The sequence below is a fragment of the Hemicordylus capensis genome, chromosome 2 (assembly GCF_027244095.1).
Source record: "Hemicordylus capensis ecotype Gifberg chromosome 2, rHemCap1.1.pri, whole genome shotgun sequence".
NCBI lineage: Eukaryota > Metazoa > Chordata > Lepidosauria > Squamata > Cordylidae > Hemicordylus > Hemicordylus capensis.
Window position 1 is genome coordinate 262,506,622 of NC_069658.1, and position 20,866 is coordinate 262,527,487.

Below are 20,866 nucleotides of genomic sequence, written 5' to 3' on the forward strand. Positions count from 1 at the left end.
TACTTTTCAGAGGTCTGATATTGTTCTATTCTACAATCCTTGTCTTCTTGGTTCCATGTAATATTCTAATTTTCTGGGATTGTGGATTTGGGGTTTTCATGAGCTGTACGCCATGATCATCACAATTACAACAAATTAAGGCTTGACTTATCTTGCTTTGCATGTAATATGTCTGTCTCATATATCAGTTTCACCTTTTAATTTGCATTACTGAAATTAATGGACTTTTGCACGCTATTCTAATTTTCCGAATTTCACCTGTATATGGAACAACACAATATGCACTTTGCAGTTGAAGTATAAAACCTTTTGTTATTACCATGTGTGTTACAATAAAAACATGGTTACTGCCCCCATGTGATGCTTCATTGTGTGTATTGTGACAGTGCAAACATAAGAGCTCTGCTGGATCAAGTCAAGGGTCTACCAGTCCAGCATTCTGCTTCTCACAGTGGCCAACCAGATGAAAAAGAAAAGCCCATGCACAGGACTTGACGGCAGTAGCCTCTTACTCAGTATTTAGTTTTCAGAAGGGGTCTTGGACCTGTGTCACTTTCACTGTTTGTGTGTTTGCTTCATGCTTCCTTCCTGAACCCTGTATTTCTGTTCAGAGATGCTTGCAGTAAAGCAAATGGTCATTTGGAGGATTTGAGCCATGCATGTTAACTGGGAGAGAGTTGCAAGGGAGGTGGTACCTATTCTAGATGGTGTGTGTTTCAAGTGTAAGTGTATCCCTTATTAGTGTAGGTTTGGGAGCCATGAGCCTGCTCGCCTGCTAGTGCTATGACATGTTCCAGGATCCGATTTTTAAAAAAGTGTGTCACTCTTACAACTGTATTCTCAACTCTGTGCAATAATTAACATTTGGATGATTTGGTCAGATAAGAGGTGGTCAGTTGATAACATCTGACTCTAGTATTCCAGCCTTAATGAAACAACAGTAGAATCTGGTGGGTTGGCCTTGCACATATCTGTTTGTTCAAAGCCCACATAAGATTCTAGGTTATAGGACTGTTTAATTCACAGTATTCTATAAATTAAAGCAACCTTGCAAGTGAGTAGTAAATGTTTTGACACCCTGCAGACAATTTTACCAGCTTGTCTGCTTCTGTGTTCATCTCTGTCAAAGCCTGAGCAGTGTGTCTGCCAAGCAGCTTTCCTGGAAGGAATTGTTGTCCTTGTTGTGGGAGCTGCAAATGTTGAGATAAACAACTTTCTCTATGACCCAAGATGCATCATAATTCTGAGCAGAGAAGTTAAAGTATTGGTAACAGAATTTGGACTTCTGTAACATCTATTTTTGAGCTTTGTCTCATCTATCAAGGATGGATACCATAATGGCACAACAATCTAGTGTATAATACTTGGTTAAGTTTTCAGGAACAGGCATTTCTACTCATTCATTCTTTTTCCCCCATCAGGTATCTTATTGGGTTCTCAACATTTTCAAGAAGTGAATATAACTTTTGTATATATGGAGTCATGGGAGTTGACCTACAAGTCATCTTTAACTTTAAGAACATGAGGAGCATTTTGTGTCTGCTTCTGAGAGAGAGGTAGGTGAATTCTCAATAGGTTCAGATGTCTTGGAAGCAGAAATGCTCAAACTTGTCCTATGTCCAGTTTTGGGAGTGCTTTGCATTGGTGCTCATATAATGCATATTTAAGACTTAAATATAATATGACTGGTGGGGTTGCACGCTAGGGAGCATTGACATTTGACTGAAAACATTTATTTGAATGTAAATCTGAAACAAATGAAAATAGCTTGTTCACATTAGCTTCATGTTTAAGATAGCAAAGCTAGTTTCCAGAGAAATCTTGTGTACCTTTTATGAATGGTTTTGTGGTTTGCGATTCACCCGTCCTCCGCTTTTAACTTTTGCAATTCACCCCCTTATAACCCTGCAAGGATGTGTATGTGAAGGCCTTCTTTTCCTGGAAAAGATTCTCCTGATTCTCTAGAATGGTTGGTCTGTGAGTGAGCTATGCAGGTTGTGATGGGTTGAATGTGACGCTCTTTGATCATCTGCACACAGCATACCTTTTAAATCAAACTGAGCTACAGAACGGGGGGTGGGGGGGGACCAGAATGCATTGTTTAATGATCTTTTAAAATTTGCACCAATCAAAATGGAGTAAAACCTGGATTGCAGTTTGTAAGAGGGACAAATACAGCATGAATTCTCACTTTTCAGCAGTAGAGTTGGAAAAGACAAATGCAGCAGCTTCTTGAAAATGAGGAATCCCAAGTCAAGTACAGTACCAAATGTATTTTTTCCATTTTAAACCTCTCAGGATATTGAATCGCGCTATTCCTGCCATTTTTTAAAAGTGAGAGTTCTAACAATCCTGCCCTATATCTGTGGTTTGATCTTTCATGTCCATTTATTTTTCCTTTTGCATGGTGGCAGGCTGTTGCAAAGCATGGAGCTGTCTCTGCCATTTCTCTCCCTGTCGGGCACAATGTTTCCTCCTCTCTTTTTGAAGAGCGTCCTTTGTAGATTTTCCTGTTCATCTTCAAATGGCCCAATACTTGGTGTGTTACTTAGAAGCGGTAGCTGCTGAAGGTAGATGGAATAAAGCACCAAAGGAAGTATAAATGGAAAACAAGATGGTGTATTCAAGATCATAAGACAGCAGAAAACGTTGAGGGTTTGTAATTGAGCTAATTCCATTTGTATTGCTCTCAAAAACACCAAAAAATTAGAAAACTTCTTGAGGCTTCAAGCACAAATACAATCTCTGTTCTAAGCATTGTTCAAGGGTTATTAAACACCACCTTAAAGGAGCTGTCTTTCAGCTTGATACTTCTGTTGAGTGCCATGATTGCTCCCAGGCCAGAAATGATCATACAACCCATGAGCCAAATCAGCCTTGCACACAGGTCCACAAAAGCTACTAGCCTACTAACATTTTTACTAGCCTACCTGCTGATGCATATCTATGATCTTCATTTATGGCATATTGAGAGCCTGAAAGAGAGTGGGAAGGATGCAAGTCTCTTTCTGTTGGAAACATTTTTCCCTTTTGCTGAGTGGCTATGTACAAGTTTGAGCTCAGCAGTGTTTTCGTTTTGGTTTGTTTTATTTTCTTTTATTTTGCAAATGTATTGACCGCCTGACTTCCTTAGACTTGATGTGGTTTACATAAATAAAAACTGTGATAAATTTTTGGTGGTCTGTGAGGGCTTATTAAAAATGTAAGAAACTGATTTTCATGGGGGAGAAAAGTATCTACAGTGGTCCCTCGACTTACGAAGTACTCGACATCCGAAGATTTCGACATACGAACGACAAAAAATACCGGAAGTCGTTGCCGGTTTAGATGCGGCTTCTTCGACCTACGAATTTTTAGATGTGGTTTCCTCGACCTACGAATGTTTCCGGACCTCCGTGGATGCGCTTTTCGACTTACGAAAATTCCGACCTACGAACGTGCGTTCGGAACGGATTATCTTCGTAAGTCGAGGGACCACTGTACAGGGTTAAACAGAAGTTTGGAAAACATGCTGATAGAAAACTTTTACATTGGGAAACAAGAAGGCAAGTAAGAAATGCTGTTCTTCTGATCTTTCAATCTGTTTAGAGTGTGTGTGTGTGTGTGTGTGTGTGTGTGTGTGTGTGTGTGTGTGTGTATGAATGAGTAACAATTCTAAATTAAGCATTCTAGTGAGCAGGTGATGGCCCATTATGATGTGGCAGTGTTCATGTTTTGAGAAAACGACAAGCAGAGTGCTTGAAACTGAAACGGCCTTCTGGCATTTGAAATGCTTCTACTTTATGCCTTAGCTGCTTAACAGAATTTGATTCTGTTAAGGATGCAGATCCTTGAAAGACTGGAAGAAAGCCACTCTGCAAAGGGGAGTGAGGCTCAGTGGAAACGTAGCATTGCTGAATTGCAAGGTAGCATTATTCTCATCATTATGCCTAGTATAAACAATGATCAATTCAGCTAATACTTCTTGTCCTAATAGCCCACTGTAGGTCTGCTCCAGTTTGTTTATTTCTCAGATGTATAGATTGCTTCAAAGCCAAGGTTTCTGAAGTGGTTAACAGATACATGTAGTATAAAAAACAATAAAATAGCAGCCCTCTGCCCCCCCACCAATCCAACAGGGGTGGAGAACCAGGTAAATAAGAAAAGGGATTAACAAGGAATCTGTGAATTACAACTCCTGACACAATTTCCAAAGGTGAACACCCTCTGAAGCAAGGATGGGTTGTTTTTCACCGGTTTGCTGAGGTGTTAATGGAATTGGGCAAGGAGTCCTGTAAGTGGACTACTACAGAGGAGATTCTAGTTACCTGTCCTGCCTCAGGCAGCAGGGGCACTTAAAGCAAGTCTTTCTTGAAAGGGTAAGATGGACTTGGGAAACATAAAAGATATATCATTAAGCCTTCTGCTTTGTTATGAAAACTTTCTAATTCTTTAAGCAGGGCTGGAAAATTATTTCAAATTATCAGTGTCTTATGCCCTGACTGTAGCCCTCTGGCTTTCTGTCAGCTGGATCATGGTGTCCCAGGCAGAGGAGATTGGTTTCAATATCCATTATGCCTAGGGAAGCTATCTGTCACCAGTTCTCTTAAAGAGTAGGAGACCAGCTATGAAGCAGGACAATGGGTGGTTAAAAAAATAGCCTACAGATCAAATTCTCTCAGAAGAATAGGCAGGGATTTCTGGCTGTGTCATGCATTTATTTATCCTTCCAAACAGAGAGATAAGGTAGCTAATAAAATAATTAGAATATAATGTATACCACGGAATTTTTTAAAAGTGAGAATACTGGAATTGGGAAATTTTTATTTAACCAGATTATAAACTTTCAAACATTTTTCACTTGTCTCCTAAGAGTATAGAATTGGGTGTTGGGTGTTCTGTTCCTCAGGAACAGAATTACACATCGGTGTCTCATATGTGAAAGAGCTCCACTCCTTGACCTAAAATACTATATTTCATGGGCATATGGCATTTGGGGAAATCCTCTGTCTATAGATCTTTGTGAGTGAGGAGATTATGCAGAGTGCTTCTTCGTGTATCTGTAGGGAATGTTTCAGATTACTATTACTATCTTAAATTGGGCTTAAATAGTACAGGACTCATACGCTCTCATCTACCCCCAATAAGTCTGATTTCTGTAATATAGCTACAGCTTCCAAATAGTGTTTGGGGCAGTCCTACATAATGATTGTAATACACATTAAGATTACAAAAGCATGAGTGACAGTTGCCAGATTCACTAGGAAGAGGTGCTATTGGTGTGTTGGATGCAAGTGGCCATCACTGTTTCCACCAGTTGCTTGAGGGAGTCCACACTCCCCTCCCCTGCTGTCCCGACCCTGAATTGTTATTTTATGCGGCATTAAAATTTGCAGCAGTGTCAGGTACTGGGAACACAAATCCTGTGAAACCTTAAAGACTCATTAGATCTGTTGTGGACATCTCAGGAACTAGAGTGAACATCAGATGTGTGAAATATTATCCTGTTGGGGTGGGTGTGTGTGTGTGTGTGTGTGTGTGTGTCTATGCATAGGTGCAGAGGAAAAATAAAAATATTTATAATTGCAGTCATTGGCAGTCACACAGGGCAGGTTCACAGTGCAGAACTGGCAGTTTGGCTGAGCTGCCACAACCCTAAACACATGCATGAGAGCTGTTTCCAGTCTTGGGAATGATCTGCTGAGATTAGTGGGTTTGTATGTCAAGCCCATTCTTGGCATATTCTACCCTATCTGTGGAATGGAACGGAACAACTGTGCAGACTCAAACTGGAATGTAAATTGCACTTTCTATAGCGTAGAGATTCTCATAGTGATTACAAATTATGACATCAGACGTTGAATCTGTAACTAAAATTCGCAGTGGATGACAGATATTGGGTTCCATGCTGCAAGTATGGTTGAATATGCTGAGACTAGGCATGAGGTACAAACCCACCAATCTCGACATATTGTTTCTGAAACCAGAAGTGGCTCGTGCACGTTGAGGCTGCAGCACCTCAGCTGAACCACTGGTTATGCACTACATGTGAACTTGGCCACAGTTGTCTTAATTTTGTTGTTCTAATTTAATACTTGCAGTGAGAGAGCAAATCCTAAATGGATACAGTCAAACTAATTCTCGTTCAACAATTTCATATTGGAGTGTTTTTGTTGGAAAATGTTGACTTACAGGTGAGTAGCAGAGTGTTCTGGGAGACTGAAATGTGCTCCCACTGGCTTCTGAATATTGCCCTTCTCTATGTTGGATTTGTATCCATTTATTCATTTGTGTAGTAGAGACTTGCTTGGTTGTAGATGTCTGAAAGGCATTATTAGCTGGTGATGCCATTTGTTGGGGATGAGCAAGGGAGTGAAACCTCAGTGGTGTGGCTGATGTTCTTGGATCCCATCATACTTTTGCCTGACTTGATATGTACAGTGGGGTTTTCTGCAAGACCTCACCATTCAGCTTGTCTCTTTTAGGTGGACTGTTTCCTACTGGTGAGCAGCTGTTTTAGATTAGGGAACTTTCTGTAAGTTAGGACAAGGCTGAGGCCCTTTTCTTATTGCCTCTCCCCTCTCAACCAGAAGCATGATTGAACTAGGCAATTCCTTAAAGGGGACAAAATATAACCTGGGGCTGTGCAAGTTTTATGTAACTGTCACACTGTCCAGAACCTGACACAAGACTTGACTGCTTTGAGTATCATACTTGCAAGTTTTCTAAATGGACCAAGTTCTTAGCCTCTAGAGCTTTGAAGTTTAAAGCTGTCTAGTATAGCCACCTAATGGTGCAGCGGGGAAGTAACTTGTCTAGGGAGCAAGAGGTTGCTGGTTCAAATCCCTGCTGGTATGTTTCCCAGACTATGGGAAAAGCCTAAAACTACTCAGCACAAAGGGCACAGTGCAAAGAGATCTCTCTACCGAAGAAGATAATCGGAACTGAACGTACAAACATCTGCCTGTATTGTCCACATAAGTTAAACCTAGCTTTTTGTAAGCAGCTCAGCAAGATTTAAGTTGCACTTCAAAGTAAGTTTCCCAGACTACAGGAAACACCTATATCGGGCAGCAGTGATATAGGAAGATGCTGAAAGGCATCATCTCATACTGCACGGGAGATGGCAAGGGTAAACTCCTGCTGTATTCTACCAAAGACAACCACATACTCTGCGGTCACCAGGAGTCGACACCAACTTGACAACACAATTTTACCTTTAGGTAGGGTGAATTAAAGGCTTAGAAACCAGAGCGATCCTTATACACAAGGCCTTCAAGGGGCAAGGGATCCCTGCATGTACTATTGTCTTTTCTATGGCATGCGTTCCTTACATGGGTGTAGCCTCCATTGGACAAGCAGGGACAAATGTCCCTGGCCCCAGAAGGTCAGGCCCCAGAAGGTCAGGGCGCCCCCAAGCGGCCTCCAAGCAGACTGCCCCACAGCTGTCATTGACCTGACCTGTCCCGCCACCTATCTTGGCCTCCGGAGGCTGGGGGGGTGAGCCGAGTGGGGCAGGTCAGCCCCCCCCCCGAGGCAGCGGCGGTAGGCACTGTGGCTGTCAGGCTTCTCCAGCCAGCCTGCGCACCTCTCTGGCCAAACTGCACGCCTGCACAGTTCTGCCGGAGAGGCATGCAGGCTGGCCAGAGGGTCCTGACAGCCACAGTGCCCGCCCCCGCCAGGGGGGCCAAGAAAATAAGCGGCAGTGGGGCAGCGGTTGGCACCGGGGGCAGCCAACAGGAGGTAAGAGCAGCAACAGGGAGGTGTTGGTTGCCCCGCCCCTTGCATCTGACATCAGATACAGGGGGTGGGGTGCTGGGGCACTGAGCGTACACACTTTGCATAGTTGAAGGGGGGACCCCTGCCAAGATTTTGGCCCCCAGAGGGCTTGCTATGCCCCTGGTTCCTTAGCTCTTGTTAGTACCAGCCTTGGTCATGCTCGACAGTTCATCAGGAGATACAAAATCCCAGTTTGTTCTTGTGTTTTTCAATTTGGGGCTGAATCTGATCGGTGAGAGCTGCTGTGTTCAATGGATTCTACTCATCAGCCAAACCAAGCTGATTTGTTACATGTAAAAAGGTTATTTTCAGAGCTTTCTCTGTACTTTCCTACACAACCCTTCTAGATTTGATTTGGTGTCTTTAGATGGGAAAGGGTCCGGGCTGCATGTTGCTGCGTTAAGGAGTATTTTATTTATTAATGTTCTTCCTGTTCTGGCAGCTGACAGTCACAAGGGAGGGAGTCTGGCACTGTGAGGGGAGCAGCTGCACAAAACATCCCCATCCCAGAGTCTCAAGAGAAGACATGTTCTGTACACCTGTGAACAAGGTTGACTTTGCTGCTTTCGTGTGGCATTCTTGACTTTGTGTGAGATCACCAGTCAGTCTCCTAATAGTATTCATCTTGTCCAGAAGACCTTTCTCATCAGGAGTTGACTCAAACCTGGGCATGTAAAACTGAGAGGGAAAGGAGAGGTTGTCTTAGCATGCTGCATCTGCAGGGTGGAGTATAGAGTGTCAGAATTTCTCCTTTTGGCTCCTGTAGCTCCAGTTCCCAGGCACCAGAATTTGGAGGATTTAAGCTGGATGGCTGTTCTGAACAGAGAGCCTGCATTTTTGATTGTTTGCTCAGCTCATATATTCCTTCACTGAAAAGGGTGTTGCACTGGGTGATGGCCTAATTAAATTTACTAGACAAAGTCGTTGTTCCTGAGCAGTACTGTTGAGTAACTCAGAGGCCTTTGTTCATTTTCTCTAGAGCTGTAGATAGGACAAAGGTGACCTGGCCAAATAGGGTTGGAATGATGGTCAGTTGACAAACAGTTGATAATACTTGATCAATTATTTAAGCACAGTCAGATATTTTCAAATAATCCAGTGACACCAAGAATGCCTCCATAACAGCAGCTTTTATTTAACTGCATTATTTGTTAGCAAGGGCAGGGATGAGAGCTGCTTGTCTCCTACTCCTGTATTAGGGCAAATCTAGCTACACCCCAAAGCATTTCCTATTGGCCACCTGTTAGAATTGCAGGCATCTCCATACAGGAACACAAGCAGATATCAGTGGCAAAGGTCGCTTGCCTTGGGCCACCCATGACTCCATCTTGTTTGCTGAATGAAGTAGGGAGTTCTGCCTCTGTGTGAGTGAGATATTTTTTTGCTACTTTGTGTTAATTTCATTTTTTAAGAAATGGAATTAAAAGTATATAACTATAGCCTGACTCTGGTGTTCTAAGATAAAAGCCAAAGTGAAGAATTGTTCAGTGGATTGTCTATTTAAAGAAATCTTAACAGAAGATATAGTGATTTATTACACTCTTTTTAAAAAGTTAATTTCATTGTTTCACAACAGCTAATTTGTTTCTGTAATTGGCATAACTATCAAACCTGATCATTAAAGTGTTTGGGGTTTTTTTGGTCTAATAAAGTCAATGCCAGCATGGTGTCGTGGTTAGAGTGCTGGACTAGGACCAGGGAGACCCAAGTTCAAATCCCCATTCAGCCATGATCCTTGCTGGGTGACTCTGGGCCAGTCACTACTCTCTCAGCCTAACCTACTTCACAGGGTTGTTGTGAGGAGAAATCTAAGTATGTAGTACACCGCTCTGGGCTCCTTGGAGGAAGAGCAGGATATAAAATGTTAAATATATACGTGTGTGTGTGTGCTTTTGAAATACTTGATCATTATTTAACTGGTAAGTTGACCAGATCTCTCTTGTCCAGTCAAATGCCCAGCCTGATGGCCAAGATTGGGGGGATCCCTAGGCTCCTGCTTAGCAACTAGCTTTTCTACAGGGGCCATATTTTAAAAAGAGCAAGAGTTGAAAAGCCAGCAGTTTTGACTCTGCCCACTGACTCACTCCCATACAAGTCAAGATATGGCCCAGTCATTTCCTCCCCATTGTGCAACAGAGCATTTGGGAAAACTCTTACCTTGTGATGTACCTCAGATGCTCATGCTCCCACTGGAGCCAAGAGACAGGCAAATGGGAGTGAGCAGCTGAGGTGTCTGCCAAAGCCTCTGTTGCTCTTCACAAAGGAAGCTGAAGAAGCTTTCCCCACAGCTCTCATGGAAGAACGTGGCTGAGGTACAGACAACCAAGGGGAACCAAAGGGGAAGCCCATGGGACCAAATTGAACACACATGCTTGTGGGGGCTCATCCTTCTCTTAGAATGTTTTAGGAGCTAGTCCTGTGTAGTCACCCCTGCTAACTGGGCAAAGGCACCCTTTTAACATGGTGATTCTCTTTATTTAGAAGGGGGAGAGTAACTGGCCCTATCCCCCCTCGGCACAGTACCTCCAATGATTGTTGCTGGTGTCCATCTTGTGTTTTGTTTTAGATTGTGAGCCCTTTGGGGACAGGGATCCATCTTATTTGTTTATTATTTCTCTATGTAAACCGCTTTGGAAACTTTTGTTGAAAAGCGGTATATAAGTTGTTGTTGTTGTTTGTTCATGGGTGAGATACTATTTCTGATCTCTGGGCTCAAATAGTTATTTATTAGGTGTCTGAATGACCTGGTGGCGGTGCTTGGAATTAGGGATGTGCACGAACCGGTTTGGAGACCCTTTTATGGAACCCTCTGAACCAATTTGAAGATCCAGTGGTTTGACCGGTTTCATGCGGGGGGGGGTGTGTTACCTTTTTAAGGAGCAGGGAGGGTGTGCTTATCCACCCACCCATCCCTGCCGCATTTTTCCCACCGGTGCTGTGCTTAAAAACGGTCCTTCATGGCAGCAGTGTACCTCCTTGCGTGATGTGCACGCATGCACACTGGGCAGCAAGGAGGTACGCTGCCACCCCTCAGGATCATTTTTTAGCACAGTGCCGGTGGGGGAAATGAGGCCGGTGGGGGGAGGGGGAGAGCAACCTCCCTGCTCCTTAAAGATAACCCCACCCCCACTGCCAGTTCTGTGCACATCCCTGCTTGGGATCTTCTCAGCTCTCAAGTGCTACTGTAATTTATAGCAGGCCTGTTCAACTTTGGCCCCCACCGCTGTTTTTGGACTATAACTCCTATAATCCCCAGCCACAGAGGCCAATAGCCAGGGATTATGGGAGTTTTAGGTCAACGTCTGCAGGAGGGCCAAAGTTGAGCAGCCCTGGGCTATAGTCACATTACTTTGTGGCGGAGTCTATTTTACTGACACAGTTGACCACCTCTGTCTACTCTAGCCCACTGTACTCTGGGAATATATATTTGTTTCCGAGGCCAAATACGCACCTCTTCCTTCTGTCCATGCTTTGAAACTCATCAGAATTAGCGCTTACGTATTTCCAATGGTACTGAACTATTCACTAGAAATTCATCTCCTTTACTGAACTAGTTGATTCAGGCTTCCTGTTTTTTGGTCTACTTTGTTCCCTTTTCCTCCCCTCCAGCATAATTTTGTAGAGGAGCAGGCAGCCTGGGCTAAAGTTCTGTTTCCCATTAGCAAGCAGGCAGCTGTGGAGTGGATGGTTGGACAATCTGCTCCTAATTTTGTGTCTGGCTCTTCTTCGGTTTCGTTGTGACCTTGATCTTCTGAAGCAAACTTGATGCAAATAATCCAATAAATGCTTTTTATTGTTTGTGTTCTATGTAGCACTTTTAAATGCTCTACAGTCTGCTTTGACCTCACAACATCATTGTAAAATCACTGAGGCCTAGAGAGATGGGGGACTTGAAGCATCTGAGCAGGGATTTAAACCTCGATACTCCAAAGAAAGCGACATCTTTTCCTGAGTTGCACATACATTTAGAGCCCCAAGTTACGTATCTGTTTCCTTTCTCTCTAGCAGTCTTTTTTCTTCTTTTACTCAACTTGTTGACTAGTTGTGGGGGGCAACAGTACACATACAGTGACCCCAAGTGACATTGCTTCTTCTCTTCTTCTCCTGGTGGGGCCTGTGAGTAGCCTGAGACTGTGCAAATCTACTACTTTCTCCTCAGTTCCCTTAATCCTCATCCCATGACAGGAGTGTGTGAGGAGGGAGGCTTCTCAACCCCCCACCCCCCCACCCCTACACATGAAACCTAATGTCTTTTCATTAATTTCCACTCCGTTTTGCTCTCCTGTTTCTGTATCCTGTTTACCTCTAAACCGGCTTTCCCTCTGGCTTCCCTCAGCAGAAACAGGCAACCAGCTGGCTGGGAAGAGAACAGTTAATGGTTAACACTCCTCCATGGGGGAACGTGGCAGCAGAAATTAGCTCATTGCGGTCATTGCTTGCTTTACTAGCTAATCATCTCCAGGAAAGCTGTTTCTTTGACTTCAGTGGAATTGCAGCGCCTGTGGTAATGCCAGTAATTGAGATCAGAATCTGGCCCTCACATTTTCCCATGCTGATCAGTGGAGTGACTTTAGGTCCACATTGGCCTCTCTGAAAACACAGCAGATGCAAGATTGGGGATGTTAATTTGAGTTCTGTGATTCCAGTCCCCCCCCCCCCTTGGGATCAGAATCCAGTACTATCCCCTATAGTCCCCCTCTGAATACTGAGATTAGCCTTTCAGCCGCCTATCCTGCTGTCACCGTTTTCACGTGGTTCTGGCTGTGTGAGGGTTAAGCCTTCCCCTCCTTCCTTCTCAAGGTTGGAGGGGAGAGGGGCCCTGACTTCCTGATAGAGAGGGCTGCCCTGTGGCAACCTCCTAACCCTGCTCTGTGAAGGAGGAGCTGTATTTCCTGTAACCCTGCCCCCCTCCTCCTACGAGGGAGGAGTTGCATTTCCTGATTTCCCTGGGGAAGCACTGCCACGGCACTCGGGGCTTCAAACTTTGGCAGGGCAGCGTGCCTTGCTGTTCTCTCAGTCCGTGTCCCAAACAGATCCAACAGAGTGCAGGAGCCTTGCCGTCCTCCCACAGCTGGAAATTGGATACCGGCAGAAAGATTTTTCAAGCGATTAAAGCTGCCCGAGAGAGACAGAAGGCAAGTTTGTAGCACTGGACTTTGACTGTTGGTTGGTACAGACAGAGGCAGCGGGGAGGTAAAGGCAAAACTTAGCAGCATCAGGGTATCCTCAGGCTGGACTTGTTTCTCTGTCACAGCACAGGGAATGTCTCCCAAGCTGGACTGGGTAATATGCTTGCGACACCACTGTGTTTTGACTCCACAGACCTTCAGCTGGAACGCTGAGAAACGCTGGCACTGTGTGGCAACAGCAAGATAACAGCAAGTGGAACTCTAACACTGGAACTTTGGCCATGTATGGCGAGAGGGGGGAGGTCTGAAGTGTCACTGAGGAAGCTATAAAGCGGTGAGGCCCTTTGGATGACTTACAGTAAATTGCTCTGCCCTGCCATTCTGCCTTGAGCTGTGTACATGCAGTGGTCTTTATCCATGCACTAGTTTGCATGGGTTAGATGGTATATGGCTGCCACTGTGTGCATTTCCTGTGTGGTGGTCAACGTACAGCCCTGAATGTGTCGTATTTATGCATTAAGAGAGAGAGAGTGTGTGTGTGTGTGTGTGTGTGTGTGTGTGTGTGTGTGTGTGTAAAACACTGAGACATATGAGACATATATCTTCAGCTATGGGTTCAACAGTGCTGTGCATATCTGGTATAGCGCTTACGTGTGCATGCGCAACTACATTCTATCTAGCAGTCTCCTGTAAACTCAGAGTTGCTTAACTCTGACTCTTATGTGTCTGTCCCTCCTCTTATATGTAGCAAAAGACCAATGCCCAACAGCACTTAAAATATGAGGAAACGCCAGCAAGAAACTGAATAACATACAACTTGGAGCGGGGGGTTAATCTGATTTTAAAATCCTTTCCTGTAAAAGGGACTGCATTCTCTCTGTTTGTCCTGTCTCCCAGAGGATTTGAAGGTGGAAGAAATTTTTCATAAGTTGTCTCAATCTGGCTGTTGCATAGACTGACATACCATTGTGGCTGAGCCACCCTCTTAACATTAGCAGACTTGCTGAGTCTGCTGGCCTCTGTGCAGAACAGTCTCTAGGTCTAAGTCTAAGGTTAAAGGATGGGGTCATTCAGCTATCCTGTGGTGTTAGACTGTGTCCTATGATTAGTTGATGATAGTTGCTGTTTGCTGAGTAGCTGGGACTCTGTTCAGTTGTGTGCTTATTTTCGGTCTGCTTCCCATTACCCTTGTATGAATTATAAGCTATAATTCATTTCCTATCCATTTTTGGTGGGGGGAACCTATTGATGTGTCAAGACCCATAAAGGAAGCATCGCAGAGAACAGGACCAGGTGCCTGTAGATATACAATGCATAGTGGTTACCTTCCAAACTTTGCATTATAGTGCTATCTATAGATGTCTATGTACATTAGCACTAGTAACCATGGATCTTTAGCTGCACTCACTTCCTGAAAAGTTCAGCTCAATAATATGGCAATAAAACATGAAAACAATTTATTTCTGGGTGGGGCGACAAGTTAAACTGCCATCTGCATGATGACCTGGTTTCGCCTAGAGGTTCCCTTTCGACCATATCCCAAGCACATCTAGCTAACTCTCCATGTCAAAAATGTGACTGCTGTGGGCACACACACTACATGGGGAGTTTCTCTGGGTTTTTTGTGGGAGATACTCCGGACTGGAAGATTTGAGCCATTTTGGCAGAAATTTATGTAAGCGGGGAATTTGACTTTACAGATCAGATCTGGGAGCAATTCCTTGCTCTTCTGAACAATCAGCTCCTAAGGAATCAGTTCAGGATTGTTATCCTGACTCAAGCTCAGACTTGTTCACATGTCATAAAGCTGTTATATTCAGTTCTAAGATACCAGTGGATCCCATAAGTCCCTGTCTATCTGTTGGCACAGACATTTTCATTGTGTTGTCTGATGCATAGTTTTGATTCAGTGGGTGAATATAAAGTGCATTGATTTGACTATACTCCTTTCCAGTGTACACATTTCCACCTCTTAACTTCAGTAAACCCGTCATGACCCTTGAGACTAGGGATGAGTCCTTGATTATCAGGGCATCTTTCATACAAGTTTCAGCCTTGACTTATTTGCCCACTGATCATGGGCTCCTAGCCAAGACTAAAACAAGTTGCCATCCTCTTGGAATAAGTGGAGGTAGAAGCAAGCCTAGGATAGTTTTGAATCTTTTGCTTCAGTGTTCTCTCAGTTAAGCTTTCTTAGGCTTACCTGCTTTACTCTGTGTTTGAACAATTTCACATTCCTTCTTAAAACCTTTTCCATGAAGCCTTTGGCACAGTCTTAAAACCCATCCCCTATTGTAACTAAACTCAGATACAAGTAGCAAAGATTTGCATATTCATCCCCTGCTTACCTCTGCTCCCATTTTCCTCCCTGCCTATATTGTATTCCTTGTGTCAGCATTGAGATTGTAAACCCTGTAGGGCAGGAACCTGTCCTTCCATTCTTTGTAAAGTTCTCTTAGTACCTTTTCCACCTCTGCAATGTCCTTCTTAAGATACAAAACCAAAGTTTTGACCAAAAGTGACTAAAACTGTTCACAGTACTCCAAATGTGGCTGCACCATAGACTTGTATAAAGGCATTATAATATTAGCATTTGTATTTTCAACCCCTTTCCTAATGATCCAGAGCATAGGATTTGCCTTTTTCACTGCTGCTGCACACTAAGTTTCTTTCAACAAACTGTCTACCATGACCCCGAGATTTCTCTCCTAGTCAGTCACAGCTCATACCTCATCAGTGTATATGTGAAGTTGGGGGTTTTGCCCCCAATATGCATCACTTTACACTTGCTTACACTGAACCACATTTGACATTCTGTCACCCTCTCACCCAGTTAAGAACATACCAACAGCCCTGCTGGATCAGGCCCAAGGCCCATCTAGTCCAGCATCCTGTTTCACACAGTAGCCCACCAGATGCCGCTAAAAGTCACAGGCAGAAATTGAGGGCATGCCCTCTCTCCTGCTGTTACTCCCCTGCAACTGGTACTCGGAAACATCCTGTCTTTGAGGCTGGAGGTGGCCCATAGCCCTCCAACTAGTAGCCATTGATAGACCTCTCCTCCATGAAGTTATCCAAACCCCTCTTAAAGCCATCCAGGTTGTTGGCTGTCACATCTTGTGGCAGATAATTCCACAAGTTGATTATGCGTTTTTTTGGAGAGATCCTTTTGGAGTTCCTCACAAACTGTTTTAGATTTCACTATCATTAATTGTTTAGTGTCACCTGTAAATTTGGCCACCTCTCACTGCTTACCCCAGCTTCTAGATCATTTATAAATAAATCTTAAAAGCACTAATCCCAGTACAGATCCCTGGGGGACTCCACTTCATACTTCCCTCTGTTGGCAGACAGATAGAACTGACAGACTAGCTGGTTCTCTTCCAAAATGAAGCTTTGTCCTCTTAAAATGGAGGCCAGAAATGCCAGGCTGGCCAAACCATAGAAATTTGGTTAATGTTTTATCATACTTTGTGCATTCCACTATATACTCTTCCTGCTAAATATTAAGTTTATTTTAAAATTTATATTCTGCTCTTCCTCTGAGAAACTCAGACTGATATATGTGGTTATGTTTATCCTCACAACAGCCCTGTGAGGTAAGTTAGGCTGAGAGATGAATGACTGGCCCTAAGTCCCCCAGTGAATTTCATGACTGAACTGAGATTTGAACTCAGGTCTCCCTGGTCCTAATCCAGTACTCTAACCACTACACCAGTGTTGCCCCTAAGGCGTGCACACATGCACGCTCACAATTTTTTTTATATCTGCTCAGTTCATTTTAGATTCCATTCCGGTTGAATCAGGAATGTCCTACTCTGAATGCCTTGATACTGGTGCCCAGAACAAAATTCATTCCGCACACAGCTGAAAAAACGACAGCACCACACTGACTCTCAGTGGGGCCACTTTCCCCATGGCAAGCTACATGCCTGTTCCAGACATTGTCAAACCATGGTTTAGTGCTATGTGATTGAGCCCAAGGGAGCTGCCGGTTTCCATGTTCTCCTTTGCTGCCTTCCCCTTCCCCTTGTATGAGAAGAACAAATCCCAGCTCCCTATTATGTATGAACTTGAGGAGGTGTGGTTTGTTTGTTAACAAGTCAGAATAGCAAACCCGTGCTCTAACTAAGCTATAGTTAACAAATTGCTGTTCCTGCAGAACTGTGGTGTGTTTCTAAAGTGAAGCAAAATCTTTTACTCACTTCCCCTCACACAAAACAGAGAAGAGGATTAGGTAGGGTGCTGGAGCTGTGGCCCTTAGACTCATTCATGTAGCACTAAAACATGGCGTCATGTTAACATCTGTACAGGCCACAGACCCAGATCTGCTCAACTGCTTGTGCACTCTATACTTCTAGCTATCTCTTTAAAAAACAGCTATCTCTGTCTATACTTCTAGCTATCTCTTTAAAAAAAAAAAAAGTTCAGTTACTCAAACTTCCAAAGCCCACATCAGCAGTTTGCGCTCAGAAGTTCAGGCACTGAAGGCCCCCTTCCTGTAGTCAAGCTGCCCTGCTTCTCACTTTTCTTCTGTTTTTGTGCCTCTGCGTGCTTTTTTCGGCAATGAGGAAACAGTATTGTGGCTGGAGGGTGGTGCCAAAAAGTGGTTAATGTTCCCTTTGGGTGGGTTTCCCTGTTCTTTGCTAAAACAAAGCTCACTGGGTACAGGGAGTTAGTAAGTGCTGACAGTCAGGTTTCTCAGCTCAGAGAGTTAACTAATGTGACTAAATGGAGGGAAAGGTTCTAAAGAGACCATAACTAATGTCCGGGTCTCCAGATTGGAATCTATATGCCATGTGCCTCTCTCCACTCCTGACCTGATACCTACTTCACACAGTTCCATGAGAATGTATTAATTGCCTTCCAAGTTATTACCACTCCTCTTGTTTGCTCTACTGCCAGAGAGACAGTGGCTATGAACATAGAGGTCCTATTGGGCTGTTGTTGCAATTTGTCTAATCCTTTTAAAAAACTATTATAAACTCATGGGCAGCTTCATATCCTGGGGAAATGAATGCCTTAAGATAGAGTTGCCATATTCTGGCTTTCCAAATCTGGGTGCGTAATTTGCATATTATGTAAATTGGCTTTAAAATAATTTTTGAGCACAATAGTGACTACATGTTTTGCTTCATAACTTTGCTTCTACAAGGGCTAGAGCTTAGCTTTTTTCTTTTTTAAATGAAAGCTGAAATCTGGGTGAGATGCTTAAAATCCAGGTGAAACTCGGAATTCCGGGTGACTTGGCAACTCTGCCTTAAGATGATGTCTGTGTGAAGCATCTCCTTTCATCTGTCCGGAACATACCAGCACTCAATGTAACTGGACTAGATTATTCTGTTTTCTACAGTAGAATGTGAGAAATTTCTCTTTGCCCTCCTATCACTCAGCATTTTTATAAACCTGTTTATGTTCCCAGACTAAAAAGCCTTCTGTCACAGGGAATGTTTTCCAACCCCTTCATTGCCTTTAGTTGCTGTTTTCTGAATGCTTCCACATATCCCTCCTCCCCCATATTCCCTGGGCAATTTCCTGCTGAGAATTGGCTGCTTGATTAAAGAGAGCAATCCAGTTGATGGAGCTCATTTTAAGGATTCAAGTAAGGGTGCAGCAGATTTGGCTAAGAGGTTGGATCTAAGATAAGATTCCCTGGAGATGGCAATAAAAGGGCTACAAAATTAAGCTGACTAAACAGCCAGGAGACTGTCCTGTGGAGGTTTCGAAATGGGTCACCTCTGTTTATCCACATTTTAGTATTTCCCCTTGGCTTTGGGCCTAAATCATTCTTCCAGCCTCACGCCTTTTGGTTGAGTTTTTCTGTTTGTTGCCAAATTTGACGTGACTTTTCTTTTGTCTCTGCAGTTCAGGCATGCAGAGCAATGAAATTCGGCTCATGTCTTCCACTAGCAGGCAACTCTTCCTGTTCCCCAGGGCACTGGCTCAGTGCTGGAGTGCGGCAGTGTGTTAGCCCTTGATGCTCTTTTCAAGGTTGTGGTAGGATTCAGAAGGCACATCCAGACTTTTGCCCACTTCATATTGGTAGTGATGAGAAAGTGGGCAGCTCCATGGGAGGTGTTTATAGCCCAGTGAGTCACAGTGCCAGTTTTGGGGAGAAGAATTTGGAATTGGTGAAGTAGTGGTGAGAGGAAAGATTGATGGGAGGATGAGATATAACAGGAAGTTAATCAGGGCAGCAGTTTTGCATTAGATTGTACCTTCAAGCATATGTGAAATGCATGCCCATACTAGTGTGTTTTATAGAAATTGTACGTGCATGATAAGAGTGTGTTCCCAGTAGAGGGATTCCCAGATGTTGTTGTCTAAAACTCTCAGCATCCCCAGCTGCAATGGCCTATGACTGGGGATTATGGGGGTTGTAATCAACAACATCTGAGAATCCTTGTTACAGGGAACACTGATGTGTATGTATGTGTGTCATACAACTCCCCATCCCTGGGGAGACCTGAATTCAAATCCCCATTCAGCCATGGAACTCACTGGGTGACTCTGGGCCAGTCACTTAATTCTCAGCCTAATCTACCTCACAGGGTGGTTGTGAGGATAAAAATAACTATGGGTTCCTTGGAGGACGAGCGGGATACAAATGTAAAAATAAATAAACACACTCCTTGTCCTTGCAGCTTAGCTTGATCAGAAGCTTGTAGAACAAGCGTAAAGCCAGAATATCAATGGGTGAGATGAAAAGGGAGATGAGATCTCTCCTACAGACCTGAGGGTCTGCTTTAGAAGGTGTTTTGTCATAGTAATGCGTAGATTTTTTTTTTTAACTGGTCTTCTCACCACCACCCCTTCCCCAGGAATTTGCTACTGCCTGTCTTCTGTAATTGGATCCATGCTCACTTCTGTTCCCATGTCTTCCAGTCTCTGGGCAGTGCAGGATTTAGTGTGTTATGTATCTTTTACATTCTAGTCCCTTATGGTTGTAAAAGTGTGTCTCAAACTTTTTTGAGCATGCCCCCATCCTAAATTTATCTTACCCTCTGCTCCCCACTCCACCAATCACCAACCATCTGTTCTACAGAGCATACAGCAATTTTTGCACACAGTTGTGTGCATGCAGCCTCCTGCTGTGTGCAAAGATGCATAGATTGGGGCACTTATCCTGGCACAGCACCCCTCCAGTGGCTGTTACTGGTGTCTACCTTCTGTTTCCTTATCCATCGGGATTAGGAACCATCTTCTTTTTCTATGTAAACCACTTTAAGAATTTCTTTTGTTTGAAAAGAGGTATAGAAATATTATAATAACCCCACACTGGCATTAGAAAGCAAAATACAAGGAGACACTTGTGAACCCTTCTAAAACTGTACACAAAGCAATTTCATTCATGCAAAGCACCAAATCTCCCTGTTGGAATGATGGCACAAGTTTGGGAGAAGACACAATTATGCCTTGAATTACAAAGAGAGGAACGATCTTATGGCGTGTGGAGCCTACTCTGACCTAGACCTTTGTACTCCTCTTCATCACTTTTCAGCCTTTGAAAATTGCTGCTGTATATGCAATGCCTTTTAGAATGATTCTTGAGCAGGGTTTCCACTGACCTCCTGTCCTCTATCCAGGTTTCATTCATGCCCATCTCTCCTAGTTCCTCCTTTTCTTGAACATATGAAGCTATCGCATTGGGTCAGGCCCAGGCATCCACAAATCCACTTGCCAGCTCTCCAGTGGTGAGTGTTCCTGGCCCTCTGGTTAGCAGAACACCCAGCAACACACAGATCTCCTCAAGGTCTCACTTAGAGTGCCATTTTTGAGAAGGTAAGAAACAAGGATCCTTTTTGAGCAGTAGGAGATGGCTCCCACTGTTTCTTACCCTCCTCAGGCAGGAGGCCATGAAGGTGGGAACACGTGTTCATGCAGTCCTTCAGATTTCACTCACAACCTAGCAACTTCAGAACAATATTTATGAACAATGAAGCTGGGATAAGCCAGAAGAGCAAGAGCTGGAACAATTG

General features: G+C 43.8%; 1 protein-coding gene across 8 annotated transcripts in view; it reads left to right on the plus strand.

Annotated features, from left to right (window-relative positions):
• Nucleotides 1–20,866, plus strand: part of MGAT1 (alpha-1,3-mannosyl-glycoprotein 2-beta-N-acetylglucosaminyltransferase) — a 47,235-nt gene that overhangs the window by 10,448 nt on the left and 15,921 nt on the right. For 5 of the 8 annotated variants that reach the window (XM_053299601.1, XM_053299603.1, XM_053299599.1 and 2 more), the window contains exon 3: nt 1,422–1,556. The gene's annotated coding sequence lies outside the window, so the exon portion shown is untranslated. Of the gene's footprint in view, nt 1–1,421; nt 1,557–3,884; nt 3,906–12,553; nt 12,894–13,080; nt 13,222–20,866 lie in introns of those variants that run through there. The other 3 variants (XM_053299605.1, XM_053299607.1, XM_053299606.1) reach the window with 3 other exon arrangements.